The sequence below is a fragment of the Phacochoerus africanus genome, chromosome 9, assembly GCF_016906955.1.
Source record: "Phacochoerus africanus isolate WHEZ1 chromosome 9, ROS_Pafr_v1, whole genome shotgun sequence".
NCBI classification, from domain to species: domain Eukaryota; kingdom Metazoa; phylum Chordata; class Mammalia; order Artiodactyla; family Suidae; genus Phacochoerus; species Phacochoerus africanus.
Window position 1 is genome coordinate 17,019,880 of NC_062552.1, and position 17,983 is coordinate 17,037,862.

The window sequence follows — 17,983 nt, forward strand, 5'->3', positions numbered from 1 at the left end:
GGCTTGGATCCTGCCTTGCTGTGGCTGTGGTGTAGGCCAGCGGCTACAGCTCCAATTCGACCCCTAGCCTGGGAATCTCCATATGCTGCAGGAAATGGCAAAAAACAAAAAACCAAACAAACAAAAATAAATAAATAAATAAGATAAAATAAAAAGAAATAACACTGGATGGCAGGACCAGTGCTGGCCTTGCACTGCAGCCAGAGGCCGTTGCCGTTTGGGCCTGTGCCATATATATTTATTGCAGTGTCTTTTTTTTTTTTTTTAAACTTATCTTTTGTTTAGGAAGCACTTTTCCATACTGAGGTATTATGAGTGGTATCCTATATTTTCTTCTGTTGATTTTGGAGCTTTCCTTTTTGTATTTAAACCTTCAATCCGGCTATCTTTAGTCTGCCTCCAGGTAGGAGTTTAGCTTTATTTCTTTCTACAAAATGAGTCCATTGTCTCTACACCATTTCCTAGACTCCATCTTTTTCCATTTGACTTATGCGGCTATTTTTATCATAAATCTTTTTCTATATGCAGTTAACCCTTGAATAACACAGGTTTGAACTGCGCAGGTCCACTTACATGTAGATTTTTTTCAATAAATATATATACTATATCACTCGTGATCCTTGGTTGGCTGAATCCACCAAGGTGGATTTGTGAATACAGAGGGTCAACTGTAAAGTTGTGTGCAGATTTTTTTTTCATCTTTTTTTTTTTTTTTTTTTAGGGCTGTACATGCAGCATATGGAAGTTCCCAGGCTAGGGGGCAAATCAGAGCTGCAGCCGCTGTCCTGCACCACAGCCACAGCAACACAAGACCCGAGCCACATCTGTGACCTACACCACAGCTCATGGCAACACCAGATTCTTAACCCACTGAGCAAGGCCAGGGACTCAAACCTGCGTCCTCATGGATACTAGTTGGGTTCATTACTGCTGAGCCATGACAGAAAGTCTCTATGTGCAGAATTTTGACTGCTTGGAGTTTGGCACCACTAAATCCTGTGTTTTCCAAAGGTCCAGTGTATGTAGGGCTATCTCTGAGCTCTCTGATATAATTAGTTTACTTTTCAGTTTTGCATCCACCCCAAACTACACTCAGTTATGGTTGTGGCTTTACAATGGGTTTTCTTCATCACCTCTTTCCTACTGAGATATTTGGCGTGCTTTTTCATGATATTTGAGCTGTTGGTGCCCAGCCTTGATCATTTAGATTCTTCTTTGCTCTCTCTCTTTAGCAGTCTTGCCTGCTTAGTTGTTTTGTCATATGATTTATTTTCCCTCACAGATGTATGTTGTAATGCACAGGGGGTGGTGTCTCAGACTGCTATGAAAAATGCCATCAACTAGGAGGCTTAAACAAGAGAAATTTTTTTTTCATAGTTCTTGAGAATGGGAAGTTCAAGATCAGGGTGCCAGCAGATTTGGTGTCTGGTGAGAGTCTGCTTCCTGGTCCATAGACAGCCGTCTTTTCTTTTCACTGTGTCCTCACATGGCAGAAGGAGCAAGGGAGGTCTTTCATAAGAGCACTAATCTCATTCAGGAGGCTCCACCCTCATGTCCCAGTCACCTCCCAAAGGTTCCACTGCCAAATACCAGCACATCAGGGATTTATTTTTTAATTTTAATTCTTTATAATAGTTTTCATTTTTTCCATTATAGCTGGTTTACAGTGTTCTGTCAATTTTCTACTGTACAGCAGTGTGACCCAGTTATACATACTTGTATACATTCTTTTTTCTCCCATTATCATGCTCCATCACAAGTGACTAGATAGAGTTCCCCGTGCTATACAGCAGGATCTCATTGCTTTTCCATTCCAAAGGCAATAGTGTGCATTAATTTTTAAAATTATAGTTGGCACAACATTACAAAATGTTGTGTCAATTGCTGCTGTACAACAAAATGATCTGGTTATACATATATATGCATTCTTTTTCTCATATTATCTCCCATCATGTTTATCACAAGAAATTGGATATGGTTCCCTGTACTATACAGTCTAAATGTAATAGTCTGCAACTAAATGTAATAGTCTAACCCCAAACCCCCTGTTCATTCCACTCCCACCCCCTCCCCCTTGGCAACCACAGTCTGTTCTCCATGTCTGTGAGTTTTTTCTGTACTGTAGATAGGTTCGTTTGTGCCCCATTTTATTTAATTTTAAAATATATTTCCTTGTATTTATTTTTTGTTACCTTCCAAGTTTCATTCATTCATTGACTCAAGGTACATTTTGGATACTGCAATCTCATTCTTCAGCTCACATCTTTCCCTTCCACTTGCCACATTTCCTACTTTGTTTTCTTTCTTGGTAAATGGGACTAACACCGTAATTGGGAGGACAGAATGAGATAATGTCCATCCAACACGTGTTAGGATGTAGGGCACATGCCAGTCACACAGTGGGCACTCAGCAAATGCCCCTCCTTTCCTTCTGATGAATTTTATAGTCAATCTAGGGCATCACAGACAGGAATCTTGTCCAAATTACCACCAATTCCATGGCCTGATTTGATCTGAGACACAGGCTCTATTTGAGGTGTTTGTATTTCATTGTGCCATATTTTAGTCTTTGTGTGTGTGTGTGTGTGTGTGTGTGTGTGTGTGTATCTTTCTCCAGGGCCACACCCGCGGCATATAGAGGTTCCCAGGCTAGGGGTCCAATCAGAACTGTAGCCGCCGGCCTATGCCAGAGCCACAGCGATGCCAGATCCTTAACCCACTGAGCAAGGGCAGGGACCGAACCCACAACCTCATGGTTCCTAGTCAGATTCGTTAACCACTGAGCCACAATGGGAACTCCATCATTGTGCCACATTTTAGATTATGCAGACAAGTATTTGTATTCATCAATACTCAAGTACAAATGCCATTTCTGTACCTTAAAGTGTGCAGAGCATAGGAGCTTGAGGGCCTGCCAACCAAGGCATGGGTACCTTTATTTTTAAATTCATTTTGGGGAGTTCCCATTGTGGCTCAGTGGAAATGAATCTGACTAGCATCCATGAGGATATGGGTTCAATCCCTGGCCTACTCAGTGGTTTAGGGATATGGTGTTGCCATGAGCTTTGGTGTAGGTTGCAAATGTAGCTCGGATCTGGCATTGCTGTGGCTGTGGCATAGGCTGGTGGCTACGGCTCCAATTTGACCCCTAGCCTGAGAACCTCCATATGCTGTGGGTGTGGGCCTAAAAGGACAAATAAAATAAAAACAAAAGAAAATAAAACTCATTTTGTGTGCATTTAACAAAAGGTTAAAAAAAGTCCTTTCTGAAAGTTAGGCTAAGGTCCTAGAATTTGTCCATGACTTTGTATTATGCTCTATAGCGTATCTACAGTATATGTAGTCCCTGTTCTTGGCTTCTTCAACTGACCAAGTTAAAGATTAATGGAAGAAAATTTCTGCTGAGAGGGTATTATATCATGGTGAATATATATGTGTGTATGAAGTTAATTTGTAATATTGCATTATTTTCTTGTATCCAACATAGTGATTCAGTATTTTTATAGACTATATTCCATGTTCTGTACAGTATATCCTTAGAGCTTTTTATACATAGTAATTTGTACCTCTTTTTTTTTTTCTTTTTTAGGGCCTTTTTTTTTTAGGGCCTTATGTAAGGCATATGGAAGTTCCCAGGCTTGGGGGTCAAATCAGAGCTGCAGCTGCTGGCCTACACTGCAGCTACAATAATGTGGGATCTGAGCTGTGTCTGTGACCTACACTGCAGCTCACAACAACGTCAGATCCTTAACCTACTGAGAGAGGCCAAGGATTGAACCTGCATCTTCATGGATACTGATAGGGTTTATTGCTGCTGAGCCACAATGGGAACTCCAGTAGTTTGTATCTCTCCTTCCCCTGTTCCCATCTTGTCCCTCTCCTCCTCCCTTTCTCTACTGATGACCACTAGTTTGTTCCCTGTATCTGTGAGTCTTTCTGTTTTGTTATGGTCTTTTGTTTTTGGATTTTTTAGTTTCCACATATAAGTGATAACATACAGATACACATTTATCTTTCTCTGTCTGATTCCTTTCACTAAGCATGATATTCTCCAAGTCCATCCATGTTGTTGTAAATGGCAAAATTTCATTCTTTTTTTATGGCTGAGTGATATTTCTGTGTGTTTGTGTGCGTGTGTGTGTGTGTGTGTATGTATATGTGTGATTTCACATCTTCTTTATCCATTCATATGTTGATGGACACTTAGCTTGCTTCCATGTCTTGGCTATTGTAAATAATACTGCTATGAACATTGGTGTGTGTGTATCTTTTTGAGTTAGTGTTTTTGTTTTCTTTAGACAGATACTCAGGAGTGGAATTGCTGGGTTATAGGGTAGTTCTATTTTTAACTTCTTGAGGAACCTCTGTGCTGTTTTCCACAGTGGTTGCACCAATTTACATTCCCGCCAATAGTGTACAAGTGTTCCCTTTTCTCTACATCCTTGCCAACATTTGCTATTTGTGGACTTTTTGATGATACCCATTCTGATAGGTGTGAAGTAATTTCTCATCACGGTTTTGATTTGCATTTCTAATGATTAACGGTGTTGAGCATTTTATCATGTGCCTATTGGCCATCTGGTATGTCTTCTTTGGAAAAATGTCTGTTTGGGTCTTCTGCCCATTTTTTTAATTGGGTTGTTTGTTGTTTTGATATTGAGTTGTATGAGCTGTTTATATAGTTTGGATATTAACCCCTTATTGGTCATATCTTTTGCAAATATCTTCTCTCATTCAATAAGTTGTCTTTTTGCTTTGCTGATAGTTTACATCATGGTAAATACTTTACATTAATTTTTTGAAATTGTGGCAGAACACACACATAAAATTCACCGTTGTAGCTATTTTTAAGTATCTAGTTCAGTGGCATCAAATATGTACACGTCATTGTGCAACCGTCACCGCCATCCATCTCCAGATCTCTTTCCATCTTGCAAAACTGAAACTCTGCATGGTAAAAATGTATTACACAGACAGACGCATTCATAAAGCTGAAAGGTAAAATTCTTATGGTCGAAGGTGCAATAGTGACATATAACTAATTTGATTTGTATTCTGCATTTCTTCAGCATCTCAGTGTCTTCCACTAACATTTATCTGGTGTCGTCTTATAAATATTCTCATTTAATATTCAAAACTATGTGAGGTAGACATTAATATTCCCATTTTATAAATGAAGGGATTAAAATGGTCATAGAGAGGTATCGAAAGAGTCAAAATTTCAGCTTAATGCCATTGCCCTTAAGTCCTTTCTGTTTTGAGCATACTGCAATCCAAAAGACTGTGGCTAGTGTTTTCATTCCTCCCTCCCTCCCTCCCTCTTTCCCTCCCTCCCCCCCTTACTTCCTTATCTGTCTCTCTATCGCTTGATTTGGTAGAAAGGGGGTAGGTGTCCAGAAGGTGGATTTTTGGAGTTTTGTTTTGAATTATGGGTCTTGCCCTAACAGCATACAGTCTTGTTCATAACCTTGGGCTTTCTCATCTGATCAGGGATTATTATGCTTTGGCTGAACACTTGAGTAGATGCAGCAGATGTCTATTCAAATATTACTTTAAAAAATGCCTGGAATTGTATTTAAATTGCTTCCATTATTCACTAATTAAATTGCAGATTGTTTCTCCTGGGGATTTTGCACTAGGCTGAGTTTCTTCAATTGTTCGTGTTGGACAGTGACAAAATAAATCTATTGCATTGTGGCCTCATGAAAAATCCTGCTGAATGGACTAAATTAGTCCACAATCATCCTACAACAGACGTATTTTTTTAAAAAAAAAAACATGATATATTTTCTTTTTTTTTCTGGCAAGACAGATAGTGGGCTTTTGTTTGTTTTTATTTGTGTATATTGATTCTGGTGCTTAAAACACCTGGAGGGCTCTTACTTACAATGGAGGCCCACGTGTTCTAGTGCATGTATCAGCTTCCTTGGTCTGTGTGGATTATACAGAGAGCAGCACAATGGAATTCAAATATTTTAAAACCACATGTGTTTCTTACATGGCTGCCACAATTTAAATCTTTTAATCAGTCTTTTCAAGAGCTTAGATGAGGGAGTTCCTTGTGGCTCAGCAGATTAAGGATCCGGTATTGTCACTGCCCTGGTGTGGTTTCGAGCCCTGGCCTGGAAACTTCTCCATGCCAAAAAAACGAATGAACAAACAAACAAACAAACAAACAAAAACAGTTAGACAAAGCAACCAATTGGCCCTAGGACTTCACCTAGGTCCTTATTAGTTGATGTTGCCTTGTTAGGTAGTGATTATAGAACATTCTCTCATGTGCTGTTTTCACTTATCGAGGGAGGGAAGCAACACCAGAATTAGGAGAAGGAGTCAGCCAGCAGAGTTCAGTGTTCCTGCAGACCAGAGGCTTGTCACAATATGCCCTTGATGTTTTTGAACAGGAATGCTTACTTGCTCTTGACACGTAAAGAATTTCCATTCCCCTAAAAAATGCGCAACAATTTCATGCTCATGTTCACTCCTATCCACAGATAATTAAGACTTTGCTCGCAGAATAAATAAATGCCTGATACTTGCCAGCAATAGCTTTGGTGCAACCCAAACCCAACTCATATACATTATCATGTTTAATCCTTACAACCTGGTGAAGAAGGTGGTATTCTCCCCAATTTACAGACTAGGAGAGTAAGGGTCCCAGATCTTCGAAGACTTGCTCAAATGTCACACTGATGATATATGGCAGGTCTGGGGTTGTGTCCTTTTTGTGATACAAGTGCTCAGTTTTTAAAGAAACATTCATTTTTTTCAGAATTGTTGCTGACATTAGTGATCTTTAGACCTGAGAGCTGATGTGACCCAACTCAAGCCAGTGGGTATTTAAAGATAACCTCAGATAAAATGTAAGAACCTAGTTCTGTTCCATGATGCGTGAACACGGCAGAGCTGAAGTGGGAGCTGTAGAGCTATCAAAATGTTGGATGAGAAACCGAATGCTTTTTCAAATCAAGTGCCTCTGAGTAGTGACCCCGGACAGTTGGTGAGAAAGAGTTTGTCACCAACATAAATAATCGGGAAGAAGTGTTGGATAAGTTTGAAGCAAGCCAGTCATTCCCACGTGGAGCTGTTAAGAAGAGACCAGGGAGTGTGAAGAAATGAAGCTTGCTCGGTGTCCAGGATAGAATAAGGGATGGATCTTAGCACCACAGATGGAAACTGCAGCGGCGAATAACAGAAGAGAGACGTTTCCATCTGGATTCGTTCAGAGAAGGATGTCAGAAAACTCTACCCATGAAAGCAAGTAAATCTCTACTGGTTATGTCAGATCAAAATGCAGGACACATTTAAAATGGGCCCTTCATGTGCATTTTCCTGCTTTGAGGTACCCAATGCCATCTGAATGATGTTGTAGGTAAAATCGATTTTTGCCTTGTATATTACATTTCTTTTAAAAAAAAGCAACCAAACATTCTTTACATAGACTCTTCTCCGGCTTTATTGTTAATGTATGGAATGAAATGTAGGTAGTTTATAATGTTGTTTCCCAGTGTTTTAGGAGATTAGATGGCAGACATAATTCTGCCGTTCTCCAGCTGTGATGTAGTGTTTGACAAATGCTGAGGTAGTTGAGTAACCTTTTGTAGGGTGATGATGACGATCGGGAATGGAGGGTGAATTATAGGTCAGTAGGAATAAAATGTTGCTGCTTATTTCTGAATGTCAAGTCACAATGACCTACTTTCCTTTTTGCTTATGTTTTTCGTGATTCCTGTTTTTCAGGCATAAATAATTTGGGGGCCTTTGCTCTTTTTCTTTGCTGCCTCTTTTGCTAGAATCTTTATTCTGGCACTTGTCTGCTAATGGATAAATTCATCATATTTTAAATGAAAAGACATGGGGAAAGATTTGCTCACTTTTTTCTCCCCCGACATATTAAATTTTTTTATTAAAGTATATTTGATTTACAGTGCTGAGTCAATTTCTGCTGTACAGCAAAGTGACCCAGTCATATATATATATATATATATATATATATATATATATATATACATTTTCCCCTCATGTTATCTTCCATCATATTCTATCACAAGAGAGTGGATAGAGTTCCCTATGTTGTACAGTAGGACCTCACTGCTTATCCATTCTAAATGTAATTTGGACATTTTTATTAGACAAATAGAAATTGTGTTGTATTTGTCTAAAAAATGTTTTCTTTACTGAAACTAGCAGGATATCATGTATTTAGGAATGTGTGTGTGTGTGTGTGTGTGTGTCCATCCCTCACAGGCCCCTATGAGAATTTCTTAAAAGCCATGGAACCTTGCCTCAAGAAAAAATCCATATATTCACATGCACATAAGATTTTCCCATACAATTTCAAATGGTGGATTTGTCCCTGAGCTCTTGGTTATGAATCCTTTGTTCTGAAATATCAAAAGTCATTTTGAATATACTTGGCTTTGGGCACTGGCTATGTGTGTGGCCCCCAGGGAAAGGTGGACGTTTGAGGTTGTATGAGACTCAGTAGGAGATTTGGAAATTTCTAGATTTCAGGTGAATGCACTATGAGCCCCACTTATAGAGAATGTGGTAGAGAATGAATGTGACTTTGAGAGTGTGTATCTTGGGGATGCTGGATGGTGAGATGCGAGACTAGAGAAACATTAGGAGGCATAAATAATGACTTTGTTTTTTCTTTAAAAAAAAAAAACTGGGGACATAAACTCAGTGTGAGGATTTCCAATAATAAATACAATGAAGTCAAATAAAAGTAAATATTTATAGCTACCTTAGACCTTGAGACTGGAGGATGGAGAGCCTTCAAGACGGGGACCACATTCCTGTCCTGTAGGTTCACGGAGCTCCTGTTTGTGACTTGAGTAATTAGCTCTGGTGATGGAAGAGGCCAGTCCTTATTAGATGTCTTCCGGGAGGAGATGGGTTTTGGGTCAGTGTTTCATCTTGAGGCTTATTGGATTTAACTCTTTCTATTATAGCATCTCAATGATAAACCACCTAGGATGGGAGAGCAACCTACCCTCCTTTCACTTCATGATAGATGCTCCTTTACTCTCCAGCCCCTGAATTACTGTGGAGAGAACTTCAGCTAAACAAACCCTGTGCAAACCTTTAAAGGGGCCAAACTTGTCATCTTAGAACTACATTTACCATCCTACCAGCAATATAGAGTAAAAGGCCCCAAAACAAAAAGCTTGTCTTCATCCTCCTGTAAATGCCAATAGTCTCCTATTCATACTGCTTCCGTGACATGTATAAGTAATGCCTTATAGTTACCTTAATTCATTTACCAGGCTGAAAAGCCCTTACACGAAGGTCAGGGAATCTTTTCTAACGCAACTTCATAGTCCTTTTATGAGAAAGGATATCACTGGTGTTCAGCAAAAGTTGCTGTGCCAATATGTTAAAAGGCCAGGGAGTTCCCTGGTGGCACATCGGGTTAAGGATCTCATGTTGTCACTGCTGGGGCATGGGTTCCCTGGCCCAGGAGCTTCTGCATGCCGTGGGTGTAGCAAATAAATAAATAAATAAATAAATAAATAAGACCAGTTAGTGTCACTTAAAATCTCTCAACATTCTCTTTTGACCTGCTTCCAACTGCTGATCAAATTGGAACAACAGTTCAAGGTTCTGTTGTCAGAGGCTGAGCTGTTTGCTTGTCATTATGACAGTTAGTCCTACAGTTTACCCAAAGTCTTCATAGCAGGTCAACTGTAGTCCTTGCATGTTTGGTTTTCCGTTGCTGTTTATAATGTAGAGAATCATGATGGATAGGATTGTGGTCAGATTCTGATAATTGCGTTGTCTGGTCAGTTGTGGGCAGAGAGGAAGCAGATTCATTCATTTAGTTGCCATTCACTGACTACCATATGCTAGGAATTATTTTTTACACCAAGTGTCTCAATATGAGTGTGATGGAGCATCTGCTTATAATCAGCTCTCAAGGTGGTAGAGGAGACGGATACCTGAGTAATAATTGCAGTATCTAATGGGTTCGGTGGTGGCTTGAGAGAGGGACGGAAAAGAGGGACCAAGGAGGGACTAACTGATTCTGTTGGGGGATGGGGAGAATGTACCAGGCACAGGACAGGGTGAGGAATGAGACTGGAATGGCCCTATTCCATCAGTGGGAAGAGCCAGCACAAAGCACAGAGGATGGCTTGGAAGTCTCTAAGTCGTGTACCTGGATCAGAGGACACAAGGGCTGGGCATGGCTGGGGTGAGATGGAAAGGTGGTGTGGAGACACCCTGTAAGTGTTTAAAAATACCCCCTCTTCCCACGCAGAATACTTTGGATTTTCTCTTACAGGCTCTCTCTTGTAGGATCAAGGTGCTCTTGAATGGGTGGAAGCCGGTTCTGATTACCGGTTTTTTCAGAGTAAACATCTACACCCAGATCTCGGTTCTTGCCTGGGGTAAATAGTAAATAGGGACTGTAATTGGCCAGAGGAACTATTTCATCACATGTTATCAGGGGAACTTAAACAAAATTCAGTGTAGGGCAGGGTGACTTCCAAGTTACCACAGCATCGTTTTAGAGAGTGGGAGATCCTCTTGAATGTAAGTTTGCTTAGAGTTAAGAGAGATAAGGGTGAACTCATTTTAAGTGTTTCCTATTTTAGCATTTTGACCTGGGGATCTGAGGGCGATTAATGGTGTAACCAATCAGCGCTGTCCTTTCTAAATGGGGCTGACGTCAAAGAGTAGTGGCCAGGGGTGTAAATAAAATAGGAGCCACGGAGAACAAATGCTGAATCTAGGTCGTCTTGCACTTTCTCCTTTAGATCCAGCACTTGTATAACCTGCATAACTGGATTTCCATGTTCTGGTCCCCTATTCAGAGACTGACAAGTAATTTTAATTCAGAAAACTCCACTTGGTCATATACTTAGTAGCGTGGGCGCCCTGTTCATTCCTTTCTTCAGTAACAAAGGTGTTTATTGAACACCTACTAAGTGCTACTCTTACAGGTTAAATTTTAAGAGGGAGAAGGAAGATGGCACAGAGAGGATGTTGCAGGTCTTTGTAGGAGTATGTGCCAAAGCCCTGGGTTAGTGTGAGTGTGTGTGTGTGTGTGTGTGTGTGTGTGTGTGTGTGTGTGTGTGTGTGTGTGTTTGGGGAGAATGAGAAGCACCTAGCCTGGCAGTATGGAGCGTGATGGGGGAAAGCAAGGTAACTGGCCTGAGGTGTTGCTCAGAGCCAGATCACAGTTTGAAGTATGTTCAGATGTCTGGAATATACCCTAATGCCAGTAAGAGATTTGCTTCCTGGAAAGGTCAGTGTAACTGGTGTGAAGAATGGATGAAGGCAGATTTGAAGACAGACCAGTGAGGAGGTTTTTGCTGCATTCTAGTTGGGAGATAACAGTAGCCCTACCTGGGGGAGAAGCATTAGGAATGCAGAAAAATGGCTGGAGTCCAAAGATATTTAGGAGATCGGTTTTCAGCAGGACTTGGTGACTGACGGAGGTGGGGGTCCTGGGCAGCTAGGAAGAAAAGGATGCTCTTTCTCTCTCTCTCTCTCTTTTTTTTTTTTGGCTGCACCTGGAGCATATGGAAGTTCCTGAGCTAGGGGCTAGGGGTCAAATTGGAGCTGCAGCTGAGGCCTATGCCCCAGCCACAGCAACGCCAGATCCGAGCCCCATCTGCAAACTATGTCAGAGTTCACGGCAACGCCATAGCCTCAACCCACTGAGGGAGGCCAGGGACTGAACCTGCATCTTCAGAGAGTATGTCAGACCTTAACCTACTGAATCCCAATGGGACCTCCACGGCATGCTCTTTCTTGACCTAGGAAACATAGTATAATGGGGGTGGGCCTTATTTTCAGTGTAATTCAAAAAGTACTCAACTGATCTAGGAAAGCTTTCCATTCTTGGCCAGCTCAGTCAATGTATAGATGTGTCGGAGAGGAGAGGAATAAATTCAGAAGTGCGAATGCGGTCCCATTTTTATTTTTCTCTCTCTGCTTTTGAATTTCAAGGCCAGTAGCATATGCTTCATTAGTTTGAAGGAGACTGTGATCCTGTAATCTTTTTCATTTTGAGAGAACTAAAGAGATGTAAACTTCCTTGGAGAAGGTGATTTTGAAGTCTCTGAATTAAAAGCACTTCCAATTCCACCTTTGGTTGAAAAATCAATGGTGTTTCATGTTTATCAGAAGCCACCCAACACCCTTGTGTCCAGGTCACCAGCACTCATATTTTATGCCTGTCACTGTGAGCCAAATAATTTCCAATGGTTCCCAACTTCTAGGATCTCAAGCCCCTGTTCTCTTAGATCTTCATTTTTTTTTAATTAAAAAAATATCTTCTAGAAAAGCACATTTGATTTGTTGCTGAATTAATAGGATTTTCTCCTTCTGAACATGTCATGCAGGTCATTAAATGGAAAAATGTAGTCTATGATGCTACAGAGCTGGCTCTTTTCTTTTAATACATTTTAAACATAAAAAAATCAAAATTGTCTGCACTCTGCTAAAAGAATATATAACTGGAATCTTAATTTGATTATCTTTCCCAGTTTTCCCAGGCTTTCAGAGGCCAGCACTTTGTTTGAACAGCTGTACTCCTGTAAATCTCAATAACAAATGAATCAGGAATGATTTTTGTGGAGCAAGTCAGAAGAAAGGAACTTCCTAAGAAAGACAGGTCATTAAGAGAATGAAGAAGGAAAATCTAGCGAAAATCTGAGAAATTTAACAACTGTTTTTTTAAATAAAGCAATTTGCTCTCATAATTCTTTTTCTGATAATCTTAATATATGCTCTCTTTCATAAAGAAAGTGCTTTATTTCCCTTTAGGTTTTAATATTGGGGTGGAAATAAAATATAAAACTAAAGTCAGCAGCAAAAGAGAAATGCTAAAAACTGAGAAGCATAAAAAATAGGATAGAGCAGTGTAGTCTGTTTTCTATTATCTATCATTTTTTGTCATCTCTGTGTGTGCTACCCAAATGCTGGGCTTGGGGGGGATGGAAGAGGAGCAGGTATACTGTGCAAAAGGTCTGCCTCAAATTGCTAAAACTTCAAATTAACATGTGAAAAGATATTTGCAAGAGCTGGGGGAGAGAAAGGCTTTTGGCTTTTTAACCTCTACCTAGTGGATAGATTTGAAAGCCTAAAATAAAGCTCCATGAAACTCAAGGAAGCATCGATTCACCCAACTGAATAAACAACTTACTGAATTTGCTAATCTAATTAATCAACTCTTGCATCTCTTTTCCAACGTAGATTCACAGGCAGTCAAAGAAATTAAATTAGCATCCTCTCCTTACTAAAAATAAGCTTGCCTTTGCTTAGGTAACTCGGTCATTTAAATTCCCAGGGCTGTCCTCCTGCAGCCCTCTGGCAGGAAGGAATTGTATGGATCCCAAATCGGTTCTCTGCAGATGGCAGAATTTGGTTTTGAAAATTATACCTTAGCTCTACTACCTGAGCTGATGAATAAAATAAATATTTAACTGAAGTTATTTTTAGAAATAAATGGCCTATGGATGATGTTGATTTGCAGACAGGGGAGCCTGAAACTTATGAGTTGAGATTTTATGAAGCTTAAAACTGTATTGATGGTAGGAAATAATGACCTTTGGAGGGGAAATCAAGGATATTTAAAGTTTGAAAATGATTGTAATTGTAAAAATTTAGACACCGAAGTTGTAAAGATATTTCAGGTTAGTAGTCTGCAAACCTGGTACTACTTAATGTTGAGTTTACTTAACTATAAACCACTAGAATAAGATTCAGTTTTGGTTGCATGTGTACACATATAATCATTTTATATACACATATATCCACCTAAACACAGTATACAAAGACATGCAAAGGACAGAATAAACAGGGAAGACAATGAATCCAAAGATTGTGAAGTGGTACATGACGTGTTTTATGCAAGCTAGGCAACATATAATACAGGAATATCCTTGTTAACAAGTTAATTATGAGTCAAGACTGTATCACTAGATTTTTCATTGTTCAAAAGCGTGATACCCAGATGCGGAAACAGGAGGACAGCAGATGAGAATTGAAAAAGAAAGCAATGTTTATATTCAAGTTCTGCTCACTCTTGTAGCATTTCCTTGCCTTGTCACGGTTGGGCATCCTTCCAAGGAAGGATCTAAATGGAAAGTACTTCCAGCTGACTTCTTAATGCCACTAACCTTAATCACCTTGTGGTGCCCTCACCTTAAGGATCCAGGACTCCCTAAGGTTTGTCCTTGCCTACTTCTCCTTCTCTGATGGGCCCATCCTGATTCTTCCTGGTCTTTCTTGCTCACCTAGGATGTTATGCTCAAGGCTCATTTACATCCTCAACTACTCTTAATTAAAATGTAAAGGAAGATCAGGCATGATCAAATAAGACTCTGAATATACTTGAATAGTTGGGCATCAGTTTAATGCATCACTTATTTGAAAGGCTTCTCTTCCGGAGATGGTATCTTAGTCTGGCTGTCGTTTCTTAATATTCTCTTCGACTTCCATTTTTAAGCATTAAGCTGAATGTTCTCTTCTAACTTACAGACTATTTTGCTATCTGGAAACCCATGCCCATGTCTCTGACTGTGAATCAGAATTGCTTTCTTCATAGTCTGACTGGGAGAATTTTTAAACATTGGAATGTCCTTCTGAGGTGGGCTGTGGAATGTCATGTAAGTTATTAATTTTTTTCCAAATATGATGGATTTTCATGTGTCACAAGGATGACTTGAGCAAATCTGTGAAATTTTCTTCTTTTTTATTGAGCTATAACCACATACCACATTATATTAGTTTCAGGTCGTACAACAAAATGATTCGATATTTGTGTATGTTGTGAAATGATCACTCCAATAAGTCTAGTTAATATCCGTGACTACACATTGTTACAGAATTTTTTTCTAGTGATAAGAACTTTTAAGATTTACTCTCTTAGCAACTTTCAAATATGCAATATAATACCATTAACTGTAGTCTCCAGGACTTATTTATTTTTTAACTGAACTATTATATCTTTTAACTTCTGTTACCCATTTGGCTCACCTCTCATTCCCAGCCACCAGTCTGTTCTCTATGAGTTTTTCTTTTTCTTTTCATCTTTTAAATTTCACTTGTGAATGAGATCATATAGTGTTTGTCTTTCTCTGATTTACTTTACGTAGTATAATGCTCTAAAGGTCCATCCAAGTTGTTGCAAATGGCAAGATTTCTTTTTTTAAGGCTAATATTCCATATATATATATATATATATAATATACACATACACCACATTTTTTAATCCATTTATCCACTAATGGACACATAGGTTGTTCCATATCTTGGCTATTGTAAATAATGCCTCAGTAAATATTGGGTTGCATATATCTTTTCAAATTAGCGTTTTCATTTTCTTCAGATAAATATCTAGAAGTAGAATTGCTGTTCTGTTTTTAATTTTTTGAGGAACCTCCATACTGTTGTCCATGGTGCACAGTGGCTGTACTAATGTACATTCCCACCAATAGTGCACCAGGGTTCCATTTTCTTCGGGTCTTTGCCAGCATTCATTATTTCTTATCTTTTTGATAATAGCCATCTGACAGGTGTAAGGTGGCCCTTGTGGTTTTGCTTACATGTTCCTAATGACTAGTGATGTTGAGCATCTTTTCATGTACCTGTTGGCCAGCTGTATGTCTTAAGAAAATGTCTGTTCATGGAGTTCCTGCTGTGGTGCAATGGGATTGGCAGTGTCTTGGGAGCACTGGGACACAGGTTTAGCCCCCTGCCCAGCACAGTGGGTTAAGGACCCAGTGTTGCCACAGCTGCAGCTTAGGTTACAACTTCGGCTCAGATCTCCTCTCTGGCTTGGGAACTCTATGTTCTGTGGAGCAGCCAAAAAAGAAAAAAATAATTCAGAACTCTGATGTTTCTTTTGAAGCCCTGTTAGTCACAGAGTTGTTTCTGTTGAGCTGTACAGTGTGACTTCCTTGATTAGTGAAGATGTAGAGGGCAAATTAGTAATTTTGTTTAATAATATTCCAAATCTATCATCTCCATACCGTTCTGTGGCTAAATATACTCAAGAGTAAATGAAATATTTTAAACTTGGTTATCATGGATTTGATTGCATAGATGGCCAAAATAGATTGAATCCTAAGAATTTACTTTGTAATTTGTAAAGTCAACCTTAACATTCAGATTGGGGAACAATTTGGCTAGTTGCAGGTGGAGACGGTAAACATTCCTTGTTTTAATTGTGACAGCCAAGTCATCCCTAAAACTCATTGCAAAAAAAAAAAGGAGTTCTCACTGTGGTGCAGTGGATTAGGAATCCAATTGAGGTGGCTTGGGTTGCTGAGGAGGTGTGGGTTTGATCCCTAACCCAGTGCAGTGGGTTAAGGATACACTGTCACTGCAGCTGTGGCTCAGATTCAGTCCCTGGCTCAAGAACTTCTGCAGGCCATGGGTCTGGCCATTAAAAGAAATGAAAGAAAGAAAAAAGAATGCAAGAAGCTGGGGGTGGGGGTGGGAATGAAAATAAAATACTCTATTCTGCTTGTTAAAAAACAAAACAAAAAAAACCCCCAGGAGTTCTCGTTGTGGCGCAGTGGAAAGAAATCCAACTAGTGTCCGTGCAGATGCAGGGTTGATCCCTGGTCTTGCTCGCTCAGGGGTTAAGGATCTGGTGTTGCCATGAGCTGTGGTATAGGTTGCAGACGTGGTTTGGGTCCTGCGTTGCTGTGGCTGTGGTGTAGGCCGGCAGCTATAGCGCTGATTTGACCCTTAGCCTGGGAATCTCCATATGCCTCGGGTATGGCCTTGAAAAGCAGACCCCCCCCCCTAAAAAAACCCCCAAAAAACCTCATCGCATTTACTGTGACACCTTCTCAGACCTCCCTTCTTACTACCTGAATTGATCCATGTGAAGCATTAAGCATAGTGTCAGCGACCTTGTAAGTGTGCTCCTAAATATTAGCTTCATTTTTACTTTTCTCTGATTTTAATTTAATATGTATAACATTTATTTTTATTTCATAATAAAAATATTTATTTTCATATACTCTATGCTCCTACATGGCAACTTGCACATCATACATATATTCGGTCAGTGATCAAAAATTTATTGCTTGCCTAATGTATTTTAGGCCCTGGCACTTGATCCCAGAGATAGAGAGATGACCAAGACAAAGGTGTCCTTTTGAAAATGGTGATTTATCTCTTATAATAATGTATTATGCTAGTGTGTTTATTTATGTCTTTTATAGTGTTGGTTCATTTAAGGTCAAGCCATGAGAGCTGAAAAACTCATGTCAACTTACCTTGAAGGAGTTTAGAATTAGAAAGATAAATCATCACAAAGTACCCTTGCATTGGTCAAAAGCAACTTTTATTTTTTACGTTTAATTTTAAAATTCTTTATTAGCGCTTAGCGTAGTATCTGATATGTGGAAAATTCTTAATATAGCTAACTGCTGTTATCAGGCCGCTTATTTCTGAGTGACTTTTCACTGTAACTATTATTTAATAAGAAGCCCTAAGAGAAGGATGAGCATCATGCTAAAAGGTGGACCAGTGCTGAGTCGTCCTCTCCTCCCCCCCGCCCCCGTTTGAGATATAATTGACTTTATATAAGTGTAAGGTGCAATGATAGATGTACGTGTTGCAAAATGATCACTGCCTAAGTTTAGTGAACCCTCTGTCACCCTCACATTGTTAATGTGTTTTTCCTTGTGACGAGTTACTTTTAAAACATTATACTCTATTCTCTTCTAGACACATTAGGAATGTTGAGAACTCCAACCTATTGACGTTCCTCTTTATCCTTTAGGAGCCCATACCGTATAGCAACAATGCCTGCTGTTATCATCATTAAAATTGCTGCCTACTAACAATACCTAGTGTTGTATGGAATTTCCTCATCTCTTGGCCTATTTGAACCTTAAAATAATTCTACGAGATATGAGAGGACGGCAGATTCTTCTGTAGGTTTTTTGTTTTTTTTTTTTTTTTTGGCTGCACCTGAGTCATCTGGAAGTTCCTGGGCCAGAGACTG